This window comes from Siphateles boraxobius, unplaced genomic scaffold (assembly GCF_051911475.1).
Source record: "Siphateles boraxobius isolate OS27281-9 unplaced genomic scaffold, OSU_SipBor_1 130, whole genome shotgun sequence".
In the NCBI taxonomy this organism is placed as follows: Eukaryota; Metazoa; Chordata; class Actinopteri; order Cypriniformes; family Leuciscidae; genus Siphateles; species Siphateles boraxobius.
Genome location: NW_027508734.1, coordinates 28,757,963 through 28,785,287, shown reverse-complemented (window position 1 = coordinate 28,785,287; position 27,325 = coordinate 28,757,963). Strand labels below are relative to the sequence as shown.

Sequence of the window (27,325 nt, the reverse complement as noted above, 5' to 3'; positions counted from 1 at the left end):
AATGATTATTATGAATGGTTGTTATGGTTGATTTTACATTGGAATTTTACTTGGAACCTCACGTAGCCTACCAAGTTGAGGATAACTCAAGGATACAATGGTGATAGGGTTCTCTCAGCAAGTATGTCATTTACAGGTTTCCCGTACCTGGGATTGTCATTTTTATTGCAGTCCAGGCTTACAAAATATATCGGTGGTGGTCAAAAGAAAAATCTATGACTGTGAATTATCAAAGATGCATATATATAAGTTACAAATCAGGATAATATGAGACAGTCAGTCATAAATAGTTTTAAAGGTAATTTAATTTAGAAAGTAATAATATAAAATACAGACACTAAAAAGCCATCAATAATATATGACAGAAACAGACAATGTTACTGACCCTAATGATCAGTCAACATCTCGGTCCATATGACTAAAATCTCCTGACTGATACCAAACACACACATCAATACTGTTTTGGTCTTTTTGAAAAGTATTCAGGAGGAAGTTACCCTATATCGTGATTCACACAGAAATCTCAGTGGAAGAGTCCCACATGTGATCACAGACCAAAAACCTACCACACTGTGGAAATAGGATAATCCTATAAACGCAGGTGAAACAGTGATATTTTGAGCTAAACTGCATCCTCTTATTTCCACAGATTAAGAATCTCTCTGACGTCAAACAGCCTGTAAACACTGGAGAGTTCGTTCTCTTTGTAGTTGTCGTGGTAACCCTCACACCTGGTCAGCTCTCCTGTTCGTATGGTTTTTATGGTCATGTGAAGCTTCCGTCCTCCTCCTGTGCAACACACACACACACACACACACACACACACACACACACACACACACACACACACACACACACACACACACACACACACACACACACACACACACACACACACACACATCCCATAAACAGTATGTGGAAGGTGACATGCTGGAAAAACACCATAAAGCAAAGCAACCATGAGGTTTCACTTTATTTACTGCCCTGTGTCTCCACATGGTCTGCAAATTCCAACCCCCATCCTCATCCCCACACATGCCTCTCCGATCAGCAGCTTTTCAGTCATGCTGTGATACTCGCTGTATAGAATAGCCTACTATTAAATACACTATGAAATATTGAACATGTTCAACTGCCCAAAACAACCACAGACCAATGGCAACAAACGCTGACAGGGGTAACACATTGATCCGCCTAAACCTGACGAATGTCTGTCAGTGCAGTTTGAACTTTATTAAGAGTTTCACTTGTTTTCTTTTCTATTTTCACTTTAGTTTAAAAGTGTATATTTTTTGAGTTAAAAACTCCTCGCAATCTCATCTGAAAAGGATAGTTTACTCAAATATGAGAAATCTGTGATTTACTCACCCTTTCATTCCAAGCCTCTTCCTCAGTGGAACACAAAACAAGAATCTGTATTTAAATTATTATTTTTTTTTTACAGTTTTTGCCGATTGCTTACACAATAAAACCGAATGCTTAGACCAAAGCCTCAATACCTAAACTTCTTGTATCAAACCTTAAATACAGTGTAACCATAGCTTAAACACATTGTCAACTTTGCACTTGGTTTGCAATTCTGTAACACCCTAATTGCGAAACACACGTTTTCTTACAACACTTTGTTCAAAACCGAAATCACCTGTTATCATTGGGAAAACACTTCAAAATGCAAAACAAATCTGGCAATTGTAGGCACTTACATACACACCTGAAAACACACCTGAAAACAGAACACCAATCGGTCTGAGCCTTAGCACTACAAATAGGCCTCAGGCAAGCCATTTTGAGAACTTTGCAAGAATGGAGGCAATGAGAGTCAGAGTCAGAGTAAGAGGAGGACAAAGAAAGAGAGGAGTAGGACATGGAAGAGGTCGAGGACAAAGGCGAGGACCAGTGTGAAGACGTGTATCAGATGACATCAGGGCTACTCTGGTGGACCATGTGATAAATCATGGCCTGTCCATGAGGGAGGCTGGACAAAGAGTCCACCCTAACCTTAGTCGCTACACAGTAGTATCGATAATAAGGACATTCTGACTGGAGAACAGGTATATCTTCAAGTTTCTACTCCAGACTGTACCTACTGTATGTGTCACATGATTCTGTAACATATTACAGTATTACTGTACTAACTGTACTATACAAAAATGGGTAGTGCTGTGAAGTATATGTAAAGGAATACAATTGTGATTTTACAGTACAGTGTACAGTTTTAAAAAGTACAGTATGTGAAAAAGAACCTAACCAATGACATCTTGTGGTGGCATTTTCTACAGAATGGTTGGACGACCTCCTCAAGGTGGAAGGGAATGGCTCTTCACTCAACAACAAGAGCTTGCCATCATTGCGAGAAAATAATGCAATCTGACTTCGTGAGTTGCAACAATGCATAATTGCAAATAGAAATGTATTCAACAATGTCAACATTTCTACACTAAGTCGCATCCTACAGAAACATAACTTCAGAGAGAATCAGCTGTAAGGTGCCATTTGAAAGGAAAAGTGTCAGGGTCAAGGATCTGCGCCATGATTATGTGCAGGTATGTGTCACTTTACCTTACATACTATATATTGTGATGTGGGAATGAGGGTTTATGCTACCACCTGGCCTGCCTGTAGCTTGTAGTTTTTGTCTATACAGGCCCAACCCAGCCCCTACTGGTGTTCAAATATAGACATTGTAGTTACTGTATGTGTTTTCAGTAACACCATTCAATATTTTCTGTTATAGACAGTTTTGGATTTTGATACCACCGAACTGCCACATGAGTTCATCTACGTGGATGAGGCAGGCTTCAATCTGGCCAAAACCAGGTGTCGGGGCCGAAACGTAGTTGGACAAAGGGCTGTTGTAAATGTCCCGGGCAGCGTGGGGGAAATATCACCTTGTGTGTTGAAATTAGTGTCCAAGGAGTCCTGCATCACCAGGCCACTCTAGGTCCCTACAACACAGGACAGATCATTGCATTTCTAGATGTACTACATGTATGCAGTTCAGCAGGACAGATAAGAGCAGCCCAGGTTTATTGTCATCTGGGATAATGTTAGTTTCCACCGGGCTGCTCTGGTCCAAGATCGGTTCAACAACCATAAACATTTCACACTTTTATACTTGCCCCCGTACAGCCCCTTTCTAAATGCAATCGAAGAATTCTTTTCAGCGTGGCGGTGGAAAGTATATGATCGGCAACCACACGCCCGCATGACTCTGCAAGCAATGGAAGAGGCATGCGGAGACATTGAGGTGGGATCAATCCAAGGATGGACTCGGCACACAAGGTGATATTTTCCCCGACGCCTAGCCCACTAGGACTTCGCCTGTGATTTTGACGAGGTCTTGTGGCCAGATACGAAAAGAAGGCGGGATCTATAATCTGCCACCTCCCCACGTACAACACAAAACAAGTATATGTTTTTTTTTCACAAATAGCAATTTATCCAGTAATTGTTTTGAATCTTTTACTTTTGTTTTGTTGCTAAATTTGATGATTTGTAATTCTATTTTTCTTTAATTATGTAAGAATGTTTGTTTTTTCTAAAAACTCTTGTTTGATTACTGCAGAAATTCTACTTTTGAGTTTTACAGAAGACTGAGTCTGAGAAAATGACAATAAAAATAGAAACACAAAGACTGCAGTGTTTTAAATAAAGCCCATCAGTGTGTTGCTGGTGATATGAAAGAGTAATTCAAATGGTGCTTGTGTGTATGGCTTTGTTGGAAGAATTTAATTTTTAGACAAGAGTGTTTAAGTTCTGATTGCAGTGTTTCATTTTCGGCATAGATGCGATCTCCAAGTGCTATGTCTGATTGGCTTGTGTGTAGAGTTTTGACATAATGAGCCAAATTGACCGTTCGCAAAGACACGCCCCCTTTAGTTACTGTTAGTGTTACTATGTCCAACAAGCCACGCCGCTGTCACGCCACACTCCAGATCAGACAGTGAAAAATACAACGCGGAGCAGAGGACACTGACAACGCGCTGACAGACAGGACAGACCAGGTTACTTTTGATATGAAACAAAGTAACAACTTTCAAATTTGGTCATTTTTTAAAGAAATTTAAACAATAAATACCGTTTTGTGGCTCTTTAATGTGTCAGACAGATCGCTGTAGAGCCCCAGTTAAAGCTGCTCGTGAACTGACCATCTCTTCCTTTTAGTTAATTTATACTTCAAATAAACAAGAAGGAAGGTTATTTTAACCACGGAAAGACGCCAGTACACTTAGTTTTTCAAGTTAAAATCCTCCAACGTTAATCTACTAACTCTCCTGACTTCTTTGTCGGTCAAAAATGGCGAATTCGGCGGATGGCGGATTATGATTGGTTAGATCGCCTGTCAGTCAAACTCTTTGCGAAGAGTCAATTCTGCAAAAAGTAAGCAATAGGCAAAAACTGTAAATGTCCATGCAATGAAAGTCATTCGAGTCCAGTGTAGTTTTGGACCTCATTATCTCTGACTGTAAAGACAAAGAGTTTCCAAAATGAGAAATCCAGAATGAATTGTAGTAAAGCAGAATGAAAATGCTTCTTTTTCTCTTCTCAGAAACCAATATTTATGCTTACAATAGTCTAAAAAAGATCCTTTCTATAAGCACTATACTCAAACAAAAACATAAATATTCTTGTAACAAAAAAGAAGCAGATTGGGTTGTAATACAAGAATCATTGTTCTGGATTAGCTAATCTAGTTCAAATGAGTTCAATTTCATGATGTCTGCAGCCAACCGAGAGACACTGGTGAATGTCAGGGACAGGAAATAAAGGTGAACACTTAATGCATAATCCAATCAGACACTGTTGTCTCTTAATTAACCAATTAGATGACTAATATGCTCACTGCTCTGCTAATGCTAATGTAGCTGAGGAGTAAGGTTATGGTTGGGCGCTGTTTGCAGGTCTGTGAGGGGGTGTGCTGATGAAAGGACTTGAGACTACAATACAGCTGACGGTGGCATTAGTGTCTCTGCTCTCCGTTCCGACAGCTTCATCTTATTCATTCATTATCTTCCCTTCCTCCGTTCTTTATATTTTTCACTAATCACGCACAGCCATTTACGCTCACACGCACTGCTATCCAGAGGGCACGGGTGACACTGCAATGCACACCGCAGAAAGAACGAAGCAGAGATGATCATCCCTTTTTCAAAAAGCACAGTTGAGTCTTCGCCCCATATTTAAAGCTTACAGTGTACACTCTGAGTGGCATATGATTATAGCATTACTCTCTGTGTAATGAGTGAGGGCCAGCACTGTCACTCAGTAATGTAGATACAACAGAATATTCTAGATCACCTGTCAGGTGGACAGTAAATCACACAGGATTCAAATGAGGTTTTCCAAAAGGTTTCCCAGGGTGATTTTTATGTGGACAACATGCATGCACCACCACATCAACCTTATTTTGGACACTTACCCTAGACCAAAGACAAAATCACAAGCGATTAAAGTCAAAATCATTTAGCCCTCTAACACAGAGGTTTTCAAACTGGGAGTTGATAAGTTGTAAATTTAAAATAAGTAAATATTAGAATATTCAATAATTTAATAACAATAAGTCTTCTTTAGAGGACCACTCTTAACATTTCTCTAATATGTATAAATAGGTATATATATAACTTTTAATTTCCTATTTAAAGAATAATTTCATATTCCTGTATTTGAAATGTTATATTTAAAATCACATAGCATTGTTTTTGCTATTGTAATTGCTGTTCAAATGCATCTGTCCCTTCAGAGCTGCATTTAACAGTCTGTGTAAATACACCTAAATGCAACTTCTGTGCCACCTTTTGTTGATACTAATTTCATGTAATTGTTAACAACAACCTGTAGAATCTTATTATTCTAATTAAATGTATGAATCCATTATCATTATTTTAGGAAGGGGGTCTTAAATCTCCTGATCTGCCGATCAGAGGATGGACACATGCTGCTCAAAGTTCAGTTCATTTGTATGTCTCAAACAAATTTCAGGTTTGCACCTTAAATAACAGAAGTGCAAATCTTTCACACCCTCAAAACAAACATCTGAATGCCCCAGTGTTCAGATAAACAGAGTAAAATCCTATTTCAATCTCTCAATTCTTTACTGTATGTAACATCATAGCCACAGGTGAAGGAGTTTCCATATACCCACTGAAACCAGATAACTGAGCCTGGGTACTGAAGACAGGAAGGTCAGGACACACAATCAGTGAGCAGCCTCCGAGAACAATCCTTCTGTGCTGCCTATCACAGCTCCGGGTCCTCTGACAAAGCACGCCTGTGAAACCAAGCCTTTCTTGCTGAAACAAGCAGGGCCGATAGCCATCAATGTAGTTCAATATTTCAGTGAGTCGGGTGTGAGAGGGTCATTGAAAGAGAAAAGAAGAAATGTCCTACAACAGCCAGGGCAGGTGTGGCTTGGATTAGAACAATCAACAAATATTCAAGTTTCACAAAATTTCATATTCATTTCAATGCGGATAACACTGAATTTGAATTTTTGTTTAATGGGGTCATGAACTGCATTTTTTATAATTATGTTCTCTGAGGTCCACTTATAATGTTATCAAGATTTTTCCGTCAAAAACATCCTTCTATTATTTAGAAGTAATAAGCTATTTCCTATCCTGTTTTTTACCCTCTCTTTCAAGCACTCCATTTTGATAGGCGTGTCGCATTCAATACCACACCCACTGTTATGATTGGGTAATCATTACACGTGTGGAATTGTTTTGAAAACTTCCAATGTTGAAAAATATCTTGTTACATAGTTGAAACATTTGCCAACAATGTGAAACATTTGTGCGTATTACATATGCTTTATTAGTCTTGGTTGTGGCAAGTAAAGTTTAAGTACTTAAGAGTTACAACAGTTATAATTGACGAATGCTGACATACTGTGTTTTGTGTAAACGGAATTATAATTGAACGTACAATTGTTTGTCATACTGGCAGTTCATCCTTTTCGATCAAGTGAAAAACGTATACATTATCATTTGCAGTGTCCTGTTTAAAAAAATTATGTTCATGTCCTACTGTAATGTCTTACTGATAACAAAACAGATGTTTTTAAAGCTTATTAAAGCTTTTATTAGGATTACAGCAAATTACTTGACAAAACCATAACAAAAGCAGCATTCTCTACGTTCTTTCTTCTGTATCCGATGATCAAACACATTTACCCCATAGATGCCAAAGCAAAAGAAAAAAGAGTGAGTCACAATATTACAAGTATTTGGTTTGACTCCGGCGCTACAGCATAAATGCTCAGTACATTTCAAACAATCTGTATCAGACAAAGCAATTGTGACATGGTAAAAACACTGTTGCTCAAACTTGTGTGTCGGAACTAGTGTGGGCGATATGGCAAAAATATCATATGACAATTTTTTTCAGGAAAATCACGATTCACGATTTTATCATGATTCTTTTTCATGTTGGTTTTACTATTTTGCAAGTGACTGAGCTTAACAGCCAAACTAATGTCCCTATTTTAAAAACAAAGCCTTAGGTAACAAAATATAAAATAAAAAAAGAATGGCAGACATTTAGGACAAAATGGTGAAGATAAAAATCTTCGTCATCATTTCCTTTGTTATCAAAAAATAAGAACAAAGTTACACATAGGCTACACAACTTAATATACAAATGAAATAAACAGTGCTTTATTTTTTCAGCTAGAGGTGTATTTAACAGTAGCATTCAAGAAAGTAATTGAATGAACACATATGAAAATAAAACACTGCATAGACTTCACTGTATAAATTATGCATTTATTCTTATTAAAAAGCTACTATTACATTTCTCAGTCAAGAGCAGTGAGTGATTTGTGCTTGTTGTTTTATTAACATTAAAGGGATAGTTTCCCCAAAATTGTCGTCATACACTCTCTTAAGATGTTTAAACCCGAATAAGTTTCTTTCTTCTTTTGGAAATAAGTTATTTTGAAGAATGTGTGTAAGCAAACAGTTGCTGGTCCCTAGTGACTTCCATGGTAACCTATATTTTTCCTACTATGGAAGTCAATGGGGACCAACAGCTGTTTGGTTACACACATTCCTCAAAATATCTTCCTTTGTGTTCAGCACAAGAAAGAATTTAATACAGGTTTGGAACAACATTAGAGTGAGTAAATAATGACAGAATTTTTATTTGTAGGTGAACTATCTTTTTAAGGACAAGCAGCAGCATGTTTACTATAGGCTACTGTCACTTTAAGACCAGCACCCGACGCAACGCGTCTAATATACATTAGACTATAATATACATGCATATGACACACACCAGATTTTCTCCTGTGTTTGCTTTCACTTTAGACATAACCAACTGTGAAAGTAAATGTAAATGTACTATGTAAATCTTGTGTGTCTTACAATATTAGCGCAACAAGACTAGATACCTGTTACCTGATTATTGATTAATTTGCCCCATCTGTCCTCCCTCGTTACCTGCTTTATTTGTGCTCCCTATTTATTCTCCCTGTGTTTGCAGGCCTGTGTTTGGTCGTCGTCGTATGTCTGTCGTATGTCTACACATTTATGTTCCTCCTAAGTCAAGTCAAGGCAAGTCAAGTCAAGTCATCCCCCTTGGGATAGTTTTTGTTTATTTTAGTTTTTTTAAAATTTTATACTTAATAAAGACCCATGGTTCTGCACTTGAGTCCTGGCTACTTTCATCTACCCAAACCCTGGCAGAACTGAACTTACTTCAGCTGAACTACGACTATTTTCTTCTAGATCTGCTGTACAGCCGAAACAAACTTTGTTGCATTATTTTCCTGTTATCACTGTAAAGCTGCTTTGAAACAATCTCTATTGTAAAAAGCACTATATAAATAAAGACTTTTTTTGCATATGCCTTGGATGGGAATTGTTAAATGAGGAATATTGTGAAGTGTTCTGTTCCGGACCTGGTTCCCTGAGATGCTTCGTCATGGAGTCGACGCTATATGGGATGCCATCAGCGTCTGAAGTGTCATAGGCTGGTGTCATTGGCCGACGACAGTCCATGACGTCACAAGCGGAGCACCTGTGAGTATAAAAGGCCTCCTGAAATACACGTCATCAGATGTAGTGTCTCGTTCTCCTTCTCAGGGAACAAGGTTGCATACACAACCTAGACATTCCATTTCGAAGTGGATCTTTGATGCTGCGTCATGGAGTTTATGCTATGGGGGACCAATACCTACTATGCCATGGTGAAGGGGTGTCTGCCTCTCTAAGCTGTGAAAATACACAAACATAATAGGCATTGCTTAAATTGACTCTACGGATTACTTAAGTAGAGTCAGAGTATGTCAACCCCAAGGCCGCATCCAAAATAACTCATTTGGACTTTATAGAGGCACCATTCCCTATGCATAAATCTCTTAATACCAAGAGAAGATCCCAAAGCATCCATATTCTATAACAAGGTAAGTCCCAGCATTTACAACTTTCCTCCCTCCCTTGCTGGACAGGCATCAGCCTTATAAAGACCCAAGAGCAGAGCTCTAAGGTAAAATGGCCCCTGCTATGTCATCACCTTGACAAAAGCCCTTAGGAAGTAGCCTACCTAAAGGAGTATATCAACTATGACCAATTTGATATTATCACTTTTTCCGGGGGGAAAATGCAGTCCACCAGAAGGGATGCAAAACACGAGAGAGGAATGATGTAATTGCCAAAACTCTTGCCATCAGAAAACTAAAATCCCAGGGAAACCGCAGGGGAGCTTCAGCTCTTCTTAAATACCCTAGAGCAATTAGGAGAGAATGCTCATGCCATGCTTGAGCAAAGGTACCTCTCTAGGATCCAGTATGGAATTACTCAATTCATGTATCATACTAGAGATATTTTTCACAGCCTTTTGGAGCATTTTTTTATGCTCCAAAGAGGAGCATAAACCCCTACTTCAAGGCCCAACAATAGTTGGGGAGGGAGGCAAACTAAATGGGTGAATACAAATTACCAACCATACTTCAGTTCACCCTGACTCATCTCTAAGGGTCTGGTAAGCAGCTTACCAACCAAAGCATGCAAGGAGCTAAAAGAAAACCTTAGTAATTAGCCCTTCAAACGGCAATCTTCGATGTTGCTGCTTCTCTAAGGGGGAGCCTACACCCTTTATAAAGGGAGGCAAATGAGAGCAGGACATAATGCCAATTTGCCCAATAACTCCACTTCACCTAGGCTCTAACTCCAAGGTAGCCGCAGGGAAAATTAGGCTCTATTTAAAGCACAAAATGTAAATGGAGAGAGCAGCTCGTACCTTGCCTTGAGTAAAGGCACTCTACCTGAAAACCGCTATATTTCAAAGATAAGTGATATCCCTCAAACAATAATTAGAGAGGGAAGTAAAAAAAATAGAGGGAACTATACTGCTCACCTAATTTCATTAAATTCCTTTCATCAACCCTTAAGGTCATCCAAAGGGGAGATATGTCCTATTATTCAGACATGGAGGCAATAAGAGAAAGGTGAGCTACAGGTTGCCTATAATGCTCGTCTGCCAACTCTAACCCCAAGGAAGCCGCAGGGAAGTGTATGCCCTTATTAAAAACCCTATTTCTTTTCTCTTTTTTTGCATATAGGTGATGAGCAGCTAAACTCTGCCTTGAATAAAAGAACCTAAAACGCGCTATAGCTAGTGTTTTGTCTTTTTTTTTTTAGCACTAGACCATAGCATGTGACAGATAACAAGTAGGGTCGCTCCACAGGCGAGCTTCCTATACGTATTAGCATTGTCAAACCAGGGCCATAGTAGAGTACTCATCCAATGGCGAGCTATATCCCTTTCAATACCCAACAGTTGTTGGGGAGGGAGGAAAATTAAGTAGATGGAATCTATACTGCCCTACATAACTCCTTTCACCTTGCACCAACCCTTAGTCTAATTAGAAGGGGCAAGTGACAAGCTTTTTAAACAAAACCTATACAACTCTTGTGAATTTAACAAGGAGGTCTAGTTTTTAAACTAGAGTAATTAAGATTGAAGGAAGATAAAATAAGGCTCTATCTTGAATTCTTTAGGTGCCTCTAGAGCAGGGGTGTTCAGGGGTTTTGACTTCTTTCTCTTTCAGACCGCTTTCTATTGGCCACACTCTCCTTCTGGCCCTGTCTCCAGCTGTCTTTTGACGGACCAAAAGTGTTAGAATGTTTTAAGGGAAAAATGCACGCTGTATTCGGGTGTCAAATAACAAGAACACAGAGGCACACACTTTCTGAAGCACTTGTTGCCTGATCTTTCCATTTTCTCGCCTTCAAACATGCGCTCCTGAAGACAAAAAAAGCTGATGATGTGTATTTCAGGAGCCCTTTTATACTCACAGACTTGTGACATCATGGACAGTCGTTGGCCAATGAGAATTGGTGTGTTGGTACACATGCTTAAAGGGTAACTAAACACTAAAACAACTTTTTTTAGTTAATGATCTGTAAGAATGGATCTTCATAAATGCTGTTCATTGATTCGAGTATTTTATTTGACATTTGGGTTTAAAGTGTTTTAATTCTACAATATATGGTGTAAAAACGTCTGAGTTCTGCCTTCTTCAGGTTGAACGGTGGCTACTGCAGTTGAATTTTCCTATTGGAAGTTGTGGTACCCTCTGACGTCAGAGTACCAGCTAACCACACCCTTGCCTACAGAGAGATGCGTCTCAGGTGCACACCCCCCTCCGCTGGGCTCTGCCCACTTTTCCAGTATTTTTCAAATATTGCCAGAGGGTGGAGTCAGGCTATGACCAGGGGTTAAGTTACCCTTTAAGACATCGGTGTATTTTACCAGCGTCCCCCATTGTGTCAATTCCATAACACATTGTCAAAGTTCCACTTCAAAAGGGAATTTAAGGATTTAATCGATGTGTTTCAAGGAAGTTTAGAAAAAGTGATTACTGATATAGAGAATAACTCCCTTTGAAGTGGACTTTGTGCTTTGTAACTTTGCAGACCTACTTCATGCTCAAACAGTAACATTACACATGTTAAGAAAAGCAAAGCACTCTAAATAGTTTTCTGTGTTGATGTTCTGACATCTCGCCCAACATTTCATATGAAGGCAATATGATTTTACAATTATTTTAGTTTTTTTGTCTTTGATTCAGTGGAAGTCTGTCATTATGTGGAGGCTGAATCCTTTGGCAAAAGCAGCGTTGCATTACACAGGACTCAGTCAAAGTTAATGAGACCTAACAGGTGCGCTGTTAATAGCTGCACTGGTATGATCTTGCCTCTGAGGTGCCGTTCTGTGATTCTGAGCAGTGTTCAAAATCAATGACAGTCTATCTAGCAACTGTATCCATGACAACCACGCTTGCATTAAAGATCATGGGATCTATTTGTACTGAGAGGGTCAGAGAAACTGCAGTGCAGTCAACTGCACCGTAACAAGAACAACAGATTAAAATACGGACAGAGGAAAGGAAACAAAAAGACATTAAGAGGGAAAAGAAAATATTTTGTTAAGCATATATTTCACGTATGCTGCAGTAATAATCAGTGTTTCCATGACGTCGGGAAACAGGTGACACACTGACCGTACCTGACTCATGATGTCGTGACCATAGCTGCTAGCTAGTATCATACTTACGTAGTTTACAAAGCAGTCCAGTGTAAGAAGAGCCAGCGGTACTATGACAACAGCTAGAGCAGGACTGATGAATGAACATTCAAGCATGAAATGAGAAGAAAACTGTACAGAGACAGAAGGAAAAGTGGATGATATAGAGAAGACAGAGAACAAGAGAAATTATGTGTAATCACAAAAGATCTCATCAACAAGTGGAGATGAACACATAATTTGTAACAGGGTGAAAAAAGGAATCAAGATGGCACACGGATGGCTTTTTCTGCTGGATTCTGCTGTTTTTGTTTGTTTGTTCTGTTTAGTCCTTCTTTTCCTATCAGTTTTACCGGAGGCAAACTGCAGATCAGTAGACAAATTTTTTTTTGGGCTGCAGTGCCTGAAAAAGTCCTACAAGTCCCCAAAAATATAGCATGGTTTCCACAAAAATATTAAGCCGCACAATTGTTGAGTAATGGCTGCTGATATGCTAATATATTACATTTTAAATATGTAATAAAACAAAATAGTTATTTTAAAGCTTTACTAACATTTAATAATATACTATACAACAATATTTGACACTGTACAGTAATGAGAAATTGTGTGGTCAAATGTGCTATTATTATATTTTTATATATGTTATATATTATCCAAAATAATGTGTAAAGTTATGAAAAATATTTTCTACATTTCCTTTTTTTTCCACAGCTTTGTGCTATTTACCTTTGCAGTCCATGGACATTTTAATACATTTCAATGTTTATTTTTAATTGCATTTTTGCTAACTTCTGCTGTATGATAAACCATTTTAGTACTGTACTGGGTCATTTGGTCAAAATTTGGAACCACTTTTCTAATGCAAGAAATTAATTATACTGTTATGGTAAAGTGGTAGGGCTAAACATTGCATCACTTGTTTAAAAATAGAGTATAAATCTGTGGAAGGAAAGAACATACTCCTCTGTTCTGCCTCCACGGATTTATGCATCTTTTAGCCGGGTTGCAATCTGTGCACAACAGTGAGTCAGTCTGTTAGTCATCTCCACAGTTTTTTTTTAGGGTAAAACATTGTTCTGGAAGGTTCTTGTTTTAGTCAAGCACTCTTCTTTATCTGAGAACAATATGAAACTACTACAAATGCCGTTTCATAAAGGGATGAACATTTGTGTATTTGCATGTAGGGGGTGCTGTGACAAGATGAGTGAGAAAAGAAAACAATATTGTACATATAGAGAAAAGAGAGATACACAGAGAATGAGTAATAGAGACAGCTCTGTACATGCCCTAAGCCAGATACTTGGAATATTGAAACGTTTAAACAACATTATCCTGCGACCTAGACACAGTTTAAATTTAGTGCATCGAAACATGTATTCCCACAGGATATTGCACAGTGACCTGAGATTTTCTGGATTTCTGTTAGGGGCCTGGAGATATTTGCACATAATCACATTCATACATAGACGCCATAGAAAACTGCTATCATCATTAACGCCCCTCTCTTCTGTTTGCCTCCTGACTCTTTTTCACAAAGTGTAGCTTTATAAATCGAAAACATTCTGTTTTTACAGTGTTTTTGAGCAAATAATTGCAGCCTTGGTGAACATAAAATCTTAGCAACCCCAAAATGTTGGATGGTAATGAGAATCATCATTAAAATATAATGAATGAGAAAGACAATAGCAGAAAACATACGTGAAACTGTGGGGTAAAATGTGTTAAATTGTCCTAAATAATGTCATCATGTACAAAATTCTAGGATTGCTATATTACGGTTAATCATTATATAAACATTCAATGTGTCCTCTTTGCCCAGCAATAGTTATCAGTGTTGAAAGGTTTGTTTTGCCCTCTGGAAATGAAGCAGAGTAGAATTCAATGCAATTCAGTCAGGAGATAAAATGTTATTATAAATGATAATTGTTATTAAGAAATTAAATCCTTGCAAATCCATGAAGTTTGTTTCATATTGATTGTATGAATGCTGAGTTAAAGAGCTGTTAGTTTAAGGGCGGTAGAATTAGTGTAACCATATTGAGTGTGCATTAGAGTAACACTGAGCTGTTTGCCACCTATGGTGCCACCTGTGACTGTGTGGAAACCACTTATCGGGTCTAATTCATCCACAGCAGAGTGAGACGTAAGGATCAACAGATGACAGACAAATGTGGGATCATCAACTGTACTGCACATCAACTGTACTGAATAATGTTTCAGATTTACTATTTGGTGTACATGTTCATGTGTTTGCTTGTTGTGTATAATTCAGCAAAACATACAGAATACAGCGAGATTCCTGCGCTCATTTGTTGTGTTTGATTAGGGCTGGGAATCACAGGGTACGTCACGATACGATACATGATACCGATAATATCACGATACAGCAATTCTGCGATAATCATTACACTGATAGACAATCCTATGATACTGTCACGACACACACACAGGGAAACAGTAGATCCAAATGCAGTATGTTTAATGGGTAATCCGTACACGTAATCCAGTCCAGGCAAGGGTCAAACACCGTAAAAGCAATCCAAGAACAAAACAACAAAAACGAGAAACGAGCAGAAACAAACCTCAGAAGTGTGGGGACATAAAATACAACGACTCCGTACACATACTAACACAGACAGGGAATATATACACACACATCTAACAAGACTAACAATGAACAGCTGGGAACAATGATGACGGGGAACAGCTGAGTGCAATGAACTGATGAGTGACAGTGACAGACAGAATGCTGGGAAATGAAGTCAATAGTGAAGGACACCGTGATAACGAGGACCTCTAGTGGACACCTGGGGAACACAAACCCAACACTGTGACATAACCCCCCCTCTACGGAGCGGCTACCAGACGCTCCAAGACAAAACACACAACACAAGAGTTCAGGAGGGAGGTGGAATGGTGGAGGATCAGGGGGAGGGATGGGGGGCCAGGTCCACGACAGGGAACAGAAACAGGGGGTGATGGTTTAGCCGGGGGCCAGGGCGAAGCAGACAGTCCATCGGGCGGCCAGGGCGAAGCAGACAGTCCATCGGGCGGCCAGGGCGAAGCAGACAGTCCATCGGGCGGCCAGGGCGAAGCAGACAGTCCATCGGGCGGCCAGGGCGAAGCAGACAGTCCATCGGGCGGCCAGGGCGAAGCAGACAGTCCATCGGGCGGCCAGGGCGAAGCAGACAGTCCATCGGGCGGCCAGGGCGAAGCAGACAGTCCATCGGGCGGCCAGGGCGAAGCAGACAGTCCATCGGGCGGCCAGGGCGAAGCAGACAGTCCATCGGGCGGCCAGGGCGAAGCAGACAGTCCATCGGGCGGCCAGGGCGAAGCAGACAGTTCTTCGGGCAGCCAGGGCGGTGAAGACCCTTCGGGCGGCCAGGGCGGTGAAGACCCTTCGGGCGGCCAGGGCGGTGAAGACCCCTCGGGCGGCCAGGGCGGTGAAGACCCCTCGGGCGGCCAGGGCGGTGAAGACCCCTCGGGCGGCCAGGGCGGTGAAGACCCCTCGGGCGGCCAGGGCGGTGAAGACCCCTCGGGAGGCCAGGGCGGTGAAGACCCCTCGGGCGGCCAGGGCGGTGAAGACCCCTCGGGCGGCCAGGGCGGTGAAGACCCCTCGGGCGGCCAGGGCGAGGGCGACCATGGCACAGGAACAGCAACAGACCTCGGCTCATGAACAGACACCGGCTCATGCACTGGAACAGGCACTGGCTTTGGAACAGACATTGGCTCCAGCTCTGGAACAGGTACTGGCTCTGCCTCCGGCTCTGGAACAGGCACTGGCTCTGCCTCCGGCTCTGGAACAGACACTGGCTCTGGAGCAAGCACTGGCTCTGTCTCCGGCTCTGGAACAGGCACTGGCTCTGCCTCTGGAGCAGCAGCCACCGGCTCAGGAACTGCAAACACCGGCTCAGGTACAGTCACTAGAACAGACATGGTCACAAGGACAGACACAAACACAGAAACAAACACTGGCTCTGGCGCTGGAACAGGCGCTGACTCTGGAACAGACATTGGCTCCAGCTCTGGAACAGGCCTTGGCTCTGCCTCCGGCTCTGGAACAGGCACTGGCTCTGCCTCCGGCTCTGGAACAGCAGACACTGGCTCCGGCTCCGGAACAGACACTGACTCTGCCTCCGGCTCCGGAACGGGCACTGGCTCTGCCTCCGGCTCCGGAACAGGCACTGGCTCTGCCTCCGGCTCCGGAACAGGCACTGGTTCTGCCTCCGGCTCCGGAACAGGCACTGGTTCTGCCTCCGGCTCCGGAACAGGCACTGGTTCTGCCTCCGGCTCCGGAACAGGCACTGGTTCTGCCTCCGGCTCCGGAACAGGCACTGGTTCTGCCTCCGGCTCCGGAACAGGCACTGGTTCTGCCTCCGGCTCCGGAACAGGCACTGGTTCTGCCTCCGGCTCCGGAACAGGCACTGGTTCTGCCTCCGGCTCCGGAACAGGCACTGGTTCTGCCTCCGGCTCCGGAACAGGCACTGGTTCTGCCTCCGGCTCCGGAACAGGCACTGGCTCTGCCTCCGGCTCTGGAACAGGCACTGGCTCTGCCTCCGGCTCTGGAACAGGCATTGGCTCTGCCTCCGGCTCTGGAACAGGCACTGGCTCTGCCTCCGGCTCTGGAACAGCAGACACTGGCTCCGGCTCTGAAACAGGAGACACTGGCTCCGGCTCTGGAACAGCAGACAAGGGCATGTCCAGGATCCGAGCCAGACGCTCCAGATAGTCCGTAAGTGCCTTGGCGCCCACACAAATGGGCATTTCCGGATCTGTCTCTGACTGGGCAGACTGGACGTGCTCAGTCTCTGACTGGGCAGACTGGACGTGCTCAGTCTCTGACTGGGCAGAATGGACGTGCTCAATCTCTGACTGGGCAGACTGGACGTGCTCAGTCTCTCGCTGGGCAGACGTGACGTGAACAGTCTCTCGCTGGGCAGACGTGACGTGAACAGTCTCTCGCTGGACAGACGTGACGTGAACAGTCTCTCGCTGGGCAGACGTGACGTGAACAGTCTCTCGCTGGGCAGACGTGACGTGAACAGTCTCTCGCTGGGCAGACGTGACGTGAACAGTCTCTCGCTGGGCAGACGTGGCGTGAACAGTCTCTCGCTGGGCAGACGTGACGTGAACAGTCTCTCGCTGGGCAGACGTGACGTGAACAGTCTCTCGCTGGGCAGACGTGACGTGAACAGTCTCTCGCTGGGCAGACGTGACGTGAACAGTCTCTCGCTGGGCAGACGTGACGTGAACAGTCTCTCGCTGGGCAGACGTGACGTGAACAGTCTCTCGCTGGGCAGACGTGACGTGAACAGTCTCTCGCTGGACAGACGGGACGTGAACAGTCTCTCGCTGGGCAGACGTGACGTGAACAGTCTCTCGCTGGGCAGACGGGACGTGAACAGTCTCCCGACCACCTCCTCCACTGCGACCTCCACGGGTCCCGCGAAACTTGACTAATCGGGTCCCCTTAAATAACTCCCTTCTCTCCCGCTCGGTAGCTGGGGAGGAGATGTTAAAAAACATACCGCTGGATCTGAGTTGACGGAGTCGTTCTGTCACGACACACACACAGGGAAACAGTAGATCCAAATGCAGTATGTTTAATGGGTAATCCGTACACGTAATCCAGTCCAGGCAAGGGTCAAACACCGTAAAAGCAATCCAAGAACAAAACAACAAAAACGAGAAACGAGCAGAAACAAACCTCAGAAGTGTGGGGACATAAAATACAACGACTCCGTACACATACTAACACAGACAGGGAATATATACACACACATCTAACAAGACTAACAATGAACAGCTGGGAACAATGATGACGGGGAACAGCTGAGTGCAATGAACTGATGAGTGACAGTGACAGACAGAATGCTGGGAAATGAAGTCAATAGTGAAGGACACCGTGATAACGAGGACCTCTAGTGGACACCTGGGGAACACAAACCCAACACTGTGACAGATACATCACGATATCTGTCCAACTATGAAAACAAAATGCGTGTGAAAAGGTTAAGTGCAGTTTTTCTCTCTTTATTCAAGTTCAAACTATTAGATAACAGCACAAAAAGTTTTCAGTCTGTAAATTAAATTGAACATTTTAAGTAAATTAAACATTTTCAATGAGATTAGGGTTATGGCGTTGCAAGTAGCTTTGCATGTCTGTGGTATTACCCATGCACTTTACTTTTACAAGGCAGTTCTTGGATACCGCGTACTCTTTGTCGATTTTGTTTGCCCCATCAATGGTACAAAAAAAAGAAGTGGGTTCAAACTTTGGACTTAACTGGTTGGGCCATCTGTTATTTTACTTACCCTGATTTCCGCAATCCAATTAAAAAAACTTTTTTTCTTACAGTATACTGGTTAACTTACAGTCACGTTTCCCTCATTAATGTATTTAATCGCCACCTCGAGGAGCCATGAAGTAGCAACGCTGGGAGCCGGGAAATCTATTTAAAGCACCTTATTTTATGAACTAAAATATCGATATTTGATGCCAGCGTATCAATTTTCATATAGCACAGAGAAGGACAACGATATTTTGTCCCACCCCTAGTTTTGATTTCATTCAAATGGGGGAAATGCATTTGACAGAAAAAGACTGTTTGCTAAAATGTCACCACATTTGTGAGATCAACAAAGTGTGTATATATCTAGTTGTCCAATATTATGTTAAATTATGGTGTACAGTGTGGTTTTGTGAGTTTGATTATTGTGTTCTGTGTTTATGTGTTTGATCAGTATGATAATGTGAATTTAATCATCAACAGGACAGAGCCAGATCAGACTCAGAGGTCACAGAATGCGCTGTGAGGGGATGACCTTTTCATTTGTGTGTGGATGCGTGTGATCCTGACATTTTCCTATGACGCCTGTGAGAAAGGTGCAGTTTGATAAACACACTCACCAACTGAAGCGGATGGCAATGAATCTCACATAAACAACATGGAATATTCTAATGTGACTTTGGATGGGGTTAGAGACAAGTGACTCATCTTACAGACCTCGGGGACTGAAATGTCATACCTTAAAAACACTACGTTTATTCCAATTGCCCTTATAAATTAGTTATCAAGTGACAAACATGACAAATTATATTAAAACAATTTAACAATTATGTTTTATATATTTTAATTAAGAAATTTGTATGTACTAAAAACATAGTTTTGGTTTTATGTTAAATGTAAAACAATATATTGTTTTTAATAAATATACACATTGCACACACATAAAAATTGCATTATAGTAAATTATTGTTACGTATATGAATGGCATACATATACTTTGCCATCACAAGAATAATTTACATTTTTAAATATATAAAACTAGAAAACAGTTATTTTAAATTGTAATCATATTTAACATCAATATTACTGGTTTTATTTTATTTTTGATCAAATAAATGCTGCTCTAGTGAGCATTAGCGAATTTAAAATATATATATATTTTAAACATAGTTATTCCACTTTTCCATACAGCTGTATATGTGTTTGAAGACCTTGTGAATCGGAACACAGCTATATGGAAAGTATGAGCCTCATTTTTTTAACAAAAATTTGTGCTATGTTCAGAGTCTTATGTGTGTGTGTTTGCTTTCCGCTGGAGTGTATTCCCCCTTCTGTCCAAATTCTTCATTGTCTAAAACGCACACCTTACATACCCTCTCCTTCTCTCGCTCTTTCTCTCTCTCTCTCTCTCTGTATCTTTTATTCTCTGAGGTTTACTTTGTTATTTCGGTCAGAAGCCAAAATGAGACGCTTTAGACAGCAACCCCAGAAGCAGCCAGCAATAAGAGGTATATTTATATCAATCCATGGGGTCAGTGTGTCTGCCTGTCTGAAAAAAGAGAGAAGGGTGTGTCTACTCTCTGCTCCCACAGTCCTGTTCAACAGCAGCACTTCCACACACTCTTCTGAGGGCGGAGAACTGAGCACACGGCCGCAGGGTTCTGATGTGGTGTGTGTGTGTTGGGGGGGAGTGGGATGATAGCAGAAGACAGGGGGGCTGGTCTGTATGAGGAGGCTGAAACCCCCACTGAAGCAGCACTGCACACTGACCCAGAAACTGTCTACTTCACTCTGAGCTCTGTCATTTTCCTAAGTGATTCACAAACCACAATGTCCACCAAACCATGAGAATAATCCTTAAAATAATAAAGCTATGGCTCCCTTTTTAATCAAGGCATTGTGTTCCATTCCTCTTTTAGTTCAGTGATAGTTTTTTTCCTTCATTTCACAGCATGATGAAAGTGGTGTCTGGATTTCGGTAACTTAAATTAGGTTTCGGTTTAGTTTTACTGGACATTTTACTGTAATATAACCGAATTTAACTGTTATCAAATTATATTTGAATCTCTAGCAAAAATGCCTGCACAAAATCTCTCAGTAACATTAAATTGCAGAAATTTGATTTAGCATAAACTCAATCAAGGGTGGTCTGCTTAAAAAACTATGGAGTCTTTGTAAACATGTACACACTCACAAATTAACTGAAACAAACTGATTAGAATTGAAATCATTATAATAATTAAGTGTTTTGAAAGAGTTACTTGAGACAATTAAATTTGTTGCCATGACAAAGCCAACATACCGTTATTATACAAACATCAAATCTTTAATTATATATTCAAAACAACATAAGCCCTTAATTACTTTCAACCTCAATAGCTTTTCGACTGTTTGGTCAAAAATGAAACATCTTAGTTTTATACCTCTTTTCCCTGCACACCAACGGGTCCACACAATGTTCAGCAGCTAACAATGCCATTTAATCTCCCCGAAGCATTCGATTACATGTGTAACATTGCAATTTGCTGTGAGGAAGCACTATTGACCTATTATGACAAACTCCTCTGCGTATGGTGTGTGAGGTCTGGAGATTTTTATTTGAAGTCTGGTCTTGTCTGATCTGGTTTCTTCATCAGTGTGCTGCAAACAAATGTAGATGAACTCAACACGAGTCTGGGCAACATTTAGGAACAGATGGAGAGATGACTAGTAATAAAGCTATCAGCTCTCTTTACACTCACACACCACACAGATGTACCTGACTATTCTGCAATGTTATGATTCAGACTTTCCCTCTTCTTTTCAGGACGGTATATGCTACAGTTCCATTTTTGTGAGGGTGTGCATGATTACTCCCAGATAGCAAAACGAACATAACTCACAAAGTGTGCCTGTTAAATCCACAACATTGACACAAACGCACATACACCTACACACACAATCTATACCAGTTGCCCCTGTTGTATATTAGCGCACACTGACATGATCCAGTGTGTAACCCCTGTAAATTGAGTCAGAAATGACTACCACAAGAGGGATCCCTGGCCTAACAGCATATTCCCTAGGGATGCCTGAGGTCTGCCCAACTCATCAGGACTGTCTCGCTGCTCTTATTATGGTCATTTTATTCAGAAATCGAAAGGACTGGAAAGATTCAATATTTTTGAACACTAGAAATAGAACAAAGTGATAATTTGTATCTTCTAATGCAGAATACATAAAAAAAGTTAAGTAGGGTCAACATACAAACAGACTTTAGGCTAAAACAGCGGGATAGTGCCAAAACATCTGTGCTTTAAACTACAAACACACAGAGACACCTAGACATGCACATGCAAGCATTAATGAAAAACATCCAGAAGTGCACAAACCAAAGAAAGAAAGAAAGAAAGAAAGAAAGAAAGAAAGAAAGAAAGAAAGAAAGAAAGAAAGAAAGAAAGAAAGAAAGAAAGAAAGAAAGAAAGAAAGAACTGATAACTGAATGTTTAGAAGCAATATAATTTGTTCTAGCAGAAACATGCACAAGTGATGTGACAGTTTCCACATGTGAAGAATTATAATGATTTCATATTCTGGGTTTTTTCGAGTGTGTGTCTGATTGTTATCCAAAAACCACTTCACAGCAGCCTTTCCCATTTGAATTCAAACATACAGCTTGTAAAGAGTTTTAGCTATTGGGATTTATATTCATTAAGTCTGTTGCAAACATTAAGGATGAAATATGAGTAATTTAATTGTGCCCTAAAATTCACACAATTCACAGTGGAAAATCCCTGGGGAATTGCTGGCATTGGTAAGAATCCTGCCGGCTACAGTTTTAAAATGTTCTGTGGGAGGCTAATTCGTGCATTGGCATAGCAGTGTTTCTGTAGAACTGTTTCTATTTTAGTGTAATAATCCACAGGTTAGACTTCCTTATTTGATTCTTAGATCAAGTAAATAATTGGTGAAAATGTTTTAGGTGAAAATATAGCCAAAGATGTACCTCATTGTTGTAGTGTTTCTATTCTGAAGCAGTTTTTATTCATTGAATAGTAAGCACTTTAAACTCTACGTATGTTTCTTAAAGAAAACGGGATGAAGCCCACAATCATGGGCAATTTAAAACTATATAAATAAATGTAACAATTTGTAAAGAATTCTTAACAAAACTTGCATTACATTTTATGTTTAAGGAATACATTTAATTAGAAATATTAAGTGGATGAATTCAACTCCAAAAGGCTGTTTCCTTATTATTTTACACTGTAGCTCATCACCATTCATTGTTTTACTTTTTTTGTACTTTCCTGTTTTATTTCTTGTCCTGCAATCATGACAAAATACACTACAAACCATACTTCAACTAAAAAGAAAATGAGTAACAAAAAAAGAGAAACAAAGCAAGCAAGCAGGCAGACAGTGATTACAGGGTATATAAGAGACAGAAACATACAGTACGCAAAAAGGGCCATGTGGTAGGCAAGATGGAAGGAAACCATCTCTTTTCCTAATTCTATCTCTGTGTGTAGTAAGGTCAGAGGGTTTGGGTCAGTGAATGGAGTTCAGAGTGAAGGATGTGGTCATCCTGATGAGAGGTTTAAGGCAGCAGTGATGCTGTGGTTCAGCTATAGTATCTTCAGCATAGATGTCAGATCACAGCACTCTCAGCTGAACGCAGCTTTGCTTACTCTGTGCCACTCAAATTAACACCACACATGTCTCTCTCTCACTACTGCAGTCTAGTTAGAAGAAAATATGCTTCTGCTCCTTACGTCGTGATGCTGTTTCTGGGTCCAAGCCTATAAGTGAGAATACTATCTCAACAGCCCTTTATGAGCACTGAGCTTTTAAAAAACTCAAAGTTGTACACAACAGTCTCCAGGCTCATGAGTCACGGACACCAATATCTTAACGATAATTCGTTAAAGATAATTCACTGTCTGGCCAGCTGAGGTTAGGATCATGATTTTTTTGGTAGTACTACAGCTGATACGGTTAGATTCTGTTATTCTATCTTTGAAATTGTGTCCTGTTTCCTTTTGTTCCTGTTTTCCCGCTCTGTTTGGTTTCAGTTTCCTTAAAGCTGCCGTCGGCAATTTTTTTTTGTTCATATTCAGTGAAATCGACACTATAATCCGACAGAACAACATAAATAAAGTGGTTTTAGAAAAAAGCCTGAGCTTCTAACTCCACCTGGAGCGTGTTATTTGTTTTGCAAAAATCCACCCGTCCCGGATCATCGGGTCCAATCAGCGCAGGGGGGTGTGAGATCTGACTGTCAATCACAGGTTGTGCACACGCCACCCTTCGCGCATGTTACAATCACATGTACACGCCTGAAGTTCGTGCAGTTATGAAGAGTGATGGCGGAAAAGATTCCTCGGTTAACCTCAAGAGCTAGGAGGTCAAAAACAACACAGGAAAAGAGAACACCTGCTGAAAAGAAAGACGTAAAGAAAGAAAGCGACCGTGCCCGTAATAAAACCAGGATCAACATCGGATCGGCATTTGAAAGGTGGAGATTACGTGATTTACTGGGTTCAAACTGGATGCAGAGCTTGCAACATTTCTTCTCGACAGGCAATTGTGCTTTATCAACCAGCTACTTTATTTCTTAGTGTTGTGTTAGTAATCGAAGTATGTTTGCCCAAATGTGTTGGTATGGATAGCTAAAGTTAGCACTTGTTGGGCAGGTTCGTCAGCTTTGTTTGCACTGAAATCCGTGTGAACGTAACGTTAGGTGGATAAACATGTCCAGATGAAAATTTTGCCTAAATCCACTCAATCTGCCAGACTTGCCGACTGGAGCTTTAATTACTGATTATGTCCTCATTTGTTTCTATGGTTACTTAAGTTTATCATCTGAGTCTCTTTATTTTTGCCATTTACTTCCTGTTCAATTCAATACCTTGTCGGTTCTTGTCTATATTGATTTGGTTGTTTATCTATGCTTTTTACTCCTGTGATCTCCTGAGTGTTCCTAGTCTGTTCTTTAATAAAGTGTGTTTTGTTGTGGACTTTCCTTCATTGTGCGCTCATTACAGCCAATCGTGACAACAACAGCACACTGTGTGTGTGTATACACCTTTTGCTTCTAGGATCTGATAGAGCATTCAGGTCTGGACTCTGGAGATGATGACACGTCACGTCAGATATCAGAACAGAACAGAACAGAATATTTAGTGCCACAGAGACGGTGACATTAAATTTGTATAGGGTACACAACCATTTAAAAGTCTGAGACTTTAAGACTGGATTTATCTGAAGAATAATATTTAGAATTATTTGAATAATAATATGTTAAGAAATTTCAATACACTTAAAACTGTAATATTGTGAAAAATTATCATTTGAAATAACTGTTGTCTATTGTAATATATTTTCAAATGTAATTTATTCCTGTGATTTCAAAGCTGAATTTTCAGCATCATTACTGCATTATTCAGTGTCACATGATTTTTCAGAAATCATTATTATATGCTGATTTGAAGCTCAAGAAATATTTCTTATTATTTTTATTATTACCACTTTTTAAACAAAACTGTGCCGCTTGATGTGTTTGTGAAAACCATTATACATTTTTTTCAGGATTGATGAACAGAAATTCAATAGAATAGTGTTTATTTGAAAAAGAAATATTTTGTAGCATTATAAACATGTATAAACTGTGACTTTTGATTATTTTAATGCAACCTTGCTGAATAAAAGTATTAAAATGCTAAAGATTTAAAAAATCGTACTGACCCTAAACTTTTGAACGGTAGAGTATACTGCACAATGTGATACAAAACACAGTACACAAACTGATATATTCAGATTATATATAGATGCACTATAACCACTATTGGAAAGAAGACTGATCTTTACTGATAAGGGGTTTTAGTATGATGTCTGCGTTTATATTCGTCAACTGTATAATGCCTGTGTTAAATACATTGTTTGGGAATAAGATGCTAAGCACCTTATCATGCGTCCTTTCATTAACACTGAGAGCCTCCTTTGCTTTTTGGTTTATGTAAACACATGTTGACAAAAAGAATGTCTGACTCAGTTTCTGGCAGAATGGGACTTCCTGATAAATGGAGTCTTGTTTAGATCAGTCACATCGGATTAGTCTGGAGGTGCAGTGCAAAATCCAATATTATACTCTATCAATGTCTTTCAAAGATCACAGACGCAACGGCCAATCAAAATCAGCCAGAGAGGAAACAGCTCAATGAGGTCTAATGACACAAGAGCTGAAGAGGATGAGTCACTGACTGCCAGCTGATCTTTCATTGTGTTAGATGAAATAAGAAAGGTAGATAGCAGAGGCTGCTGAAGATTCTGATGGCTGCCCTCGTGCACTGCTGTGCAATGGACAGTATAGGGTCGAGAAGGGTCGAGTGAGTCCCCATGAAATCAAAATTGAAAATTCTTTTTTATGGAGTATTGCAGTATTTATTATAAGTGATTCATCCGTGCACATCATTGTTTATTTTTAATTCATGTGCCCTCATAATCTTTAATCAAAATAATTACCCCTTCCACTCCTCTTGCAACGACATCAGCTGTGTCCGAAATCGCATACTTACCTACTATATAGTAGGCGAAAAACTATGTGACAAAAGTATGTCCGAATTCACCGTACTCATAAAAGAGTAGACACATACTGTTTTTCGCCTACTATATAGTAGGGAAGTATGCGATTTCGGATGCAGCCATCTCATCTCTGATTATGTGTTTAATGGTGTGAGGGCGGGACAACCTGTCACTCACATGAGATCACAGCAACAAACCACAACCATCCAATCAATTACCAAAGGACAAACTTATGTCCCACACTACATTATTTCTGGTTCCAGAAGCCAGATATACGTAACATTAGGGAAGAAATGGAAGTGTATTCCCAGATACATGAGCGCTTTGCTAAGAAAGTGTTGTTTATGCATTTCTATGTAAAATAAAGGGCCAAGGCGATGAATCAGTAAGCATAGCATATCCCAGAATAGTAAATAAAAATACTTTCACTGACCTCACTCCTGGAAATGTGTGGATTATATAAGATCACAGACAGCCTCAACTCATCCTGCCTCCAAATAAAGAGTGCTAGGAAAAGAAACAGGAATATTAGAGAAGAGCTCTGTAATTATACACACAAGGAAAGCACTGATACAATTACATTCATTAAAACATCAGTAACTGTTTTGCCATTATTATCGGATTTTTGTTTCCATGTTCAACCACAACAGAAGATATTTATGCTCTTCTCTCATCTCTCATATTACTTTCAACTGCTTCAGCATGTTGTTCGCAATGTCTCGACAGACAGTGATGTCACTCTTCTGCTCTGTATTTCATTATTAAATGGATGTAAAAATGTTGAGGTTCGTACTCCCTGTTCTTTTTGTGCAGAGTGATAATTCATAGCGAACTGCGATGACTCAGTGGTGCTGATGACGAAGAGTGTGGACCAGTTTAGGAGGCAAAGGCCTAGAAAAGAAAACGGTGCTGAGAGAGCAGGATTGATCACTCACAAA

At 40.6% G+C, this 27,325-nt stretch overlaps 1 long non-coding RNA gene across 1 annotated transcript; it reads right to left on the bottom strand.

The window, feature by feature from the left end:
* Window positions 1-287: 287 nt before the first annotated feature.
* LOC143736618 (uncharacterized) lies at window positions 288-27,325 on the bottom strand. Its single transcript, XR_013203508.1, has 3 exons — window positions 27,181-27,325; window positions 26,821-26,894; window positions 288-789 (listed from the first exon to the last, which is right to left on the bottom strand). It is a non-coding gene; the product is annotated as an uncharacterized LOC143736618 (long non-coding RNA).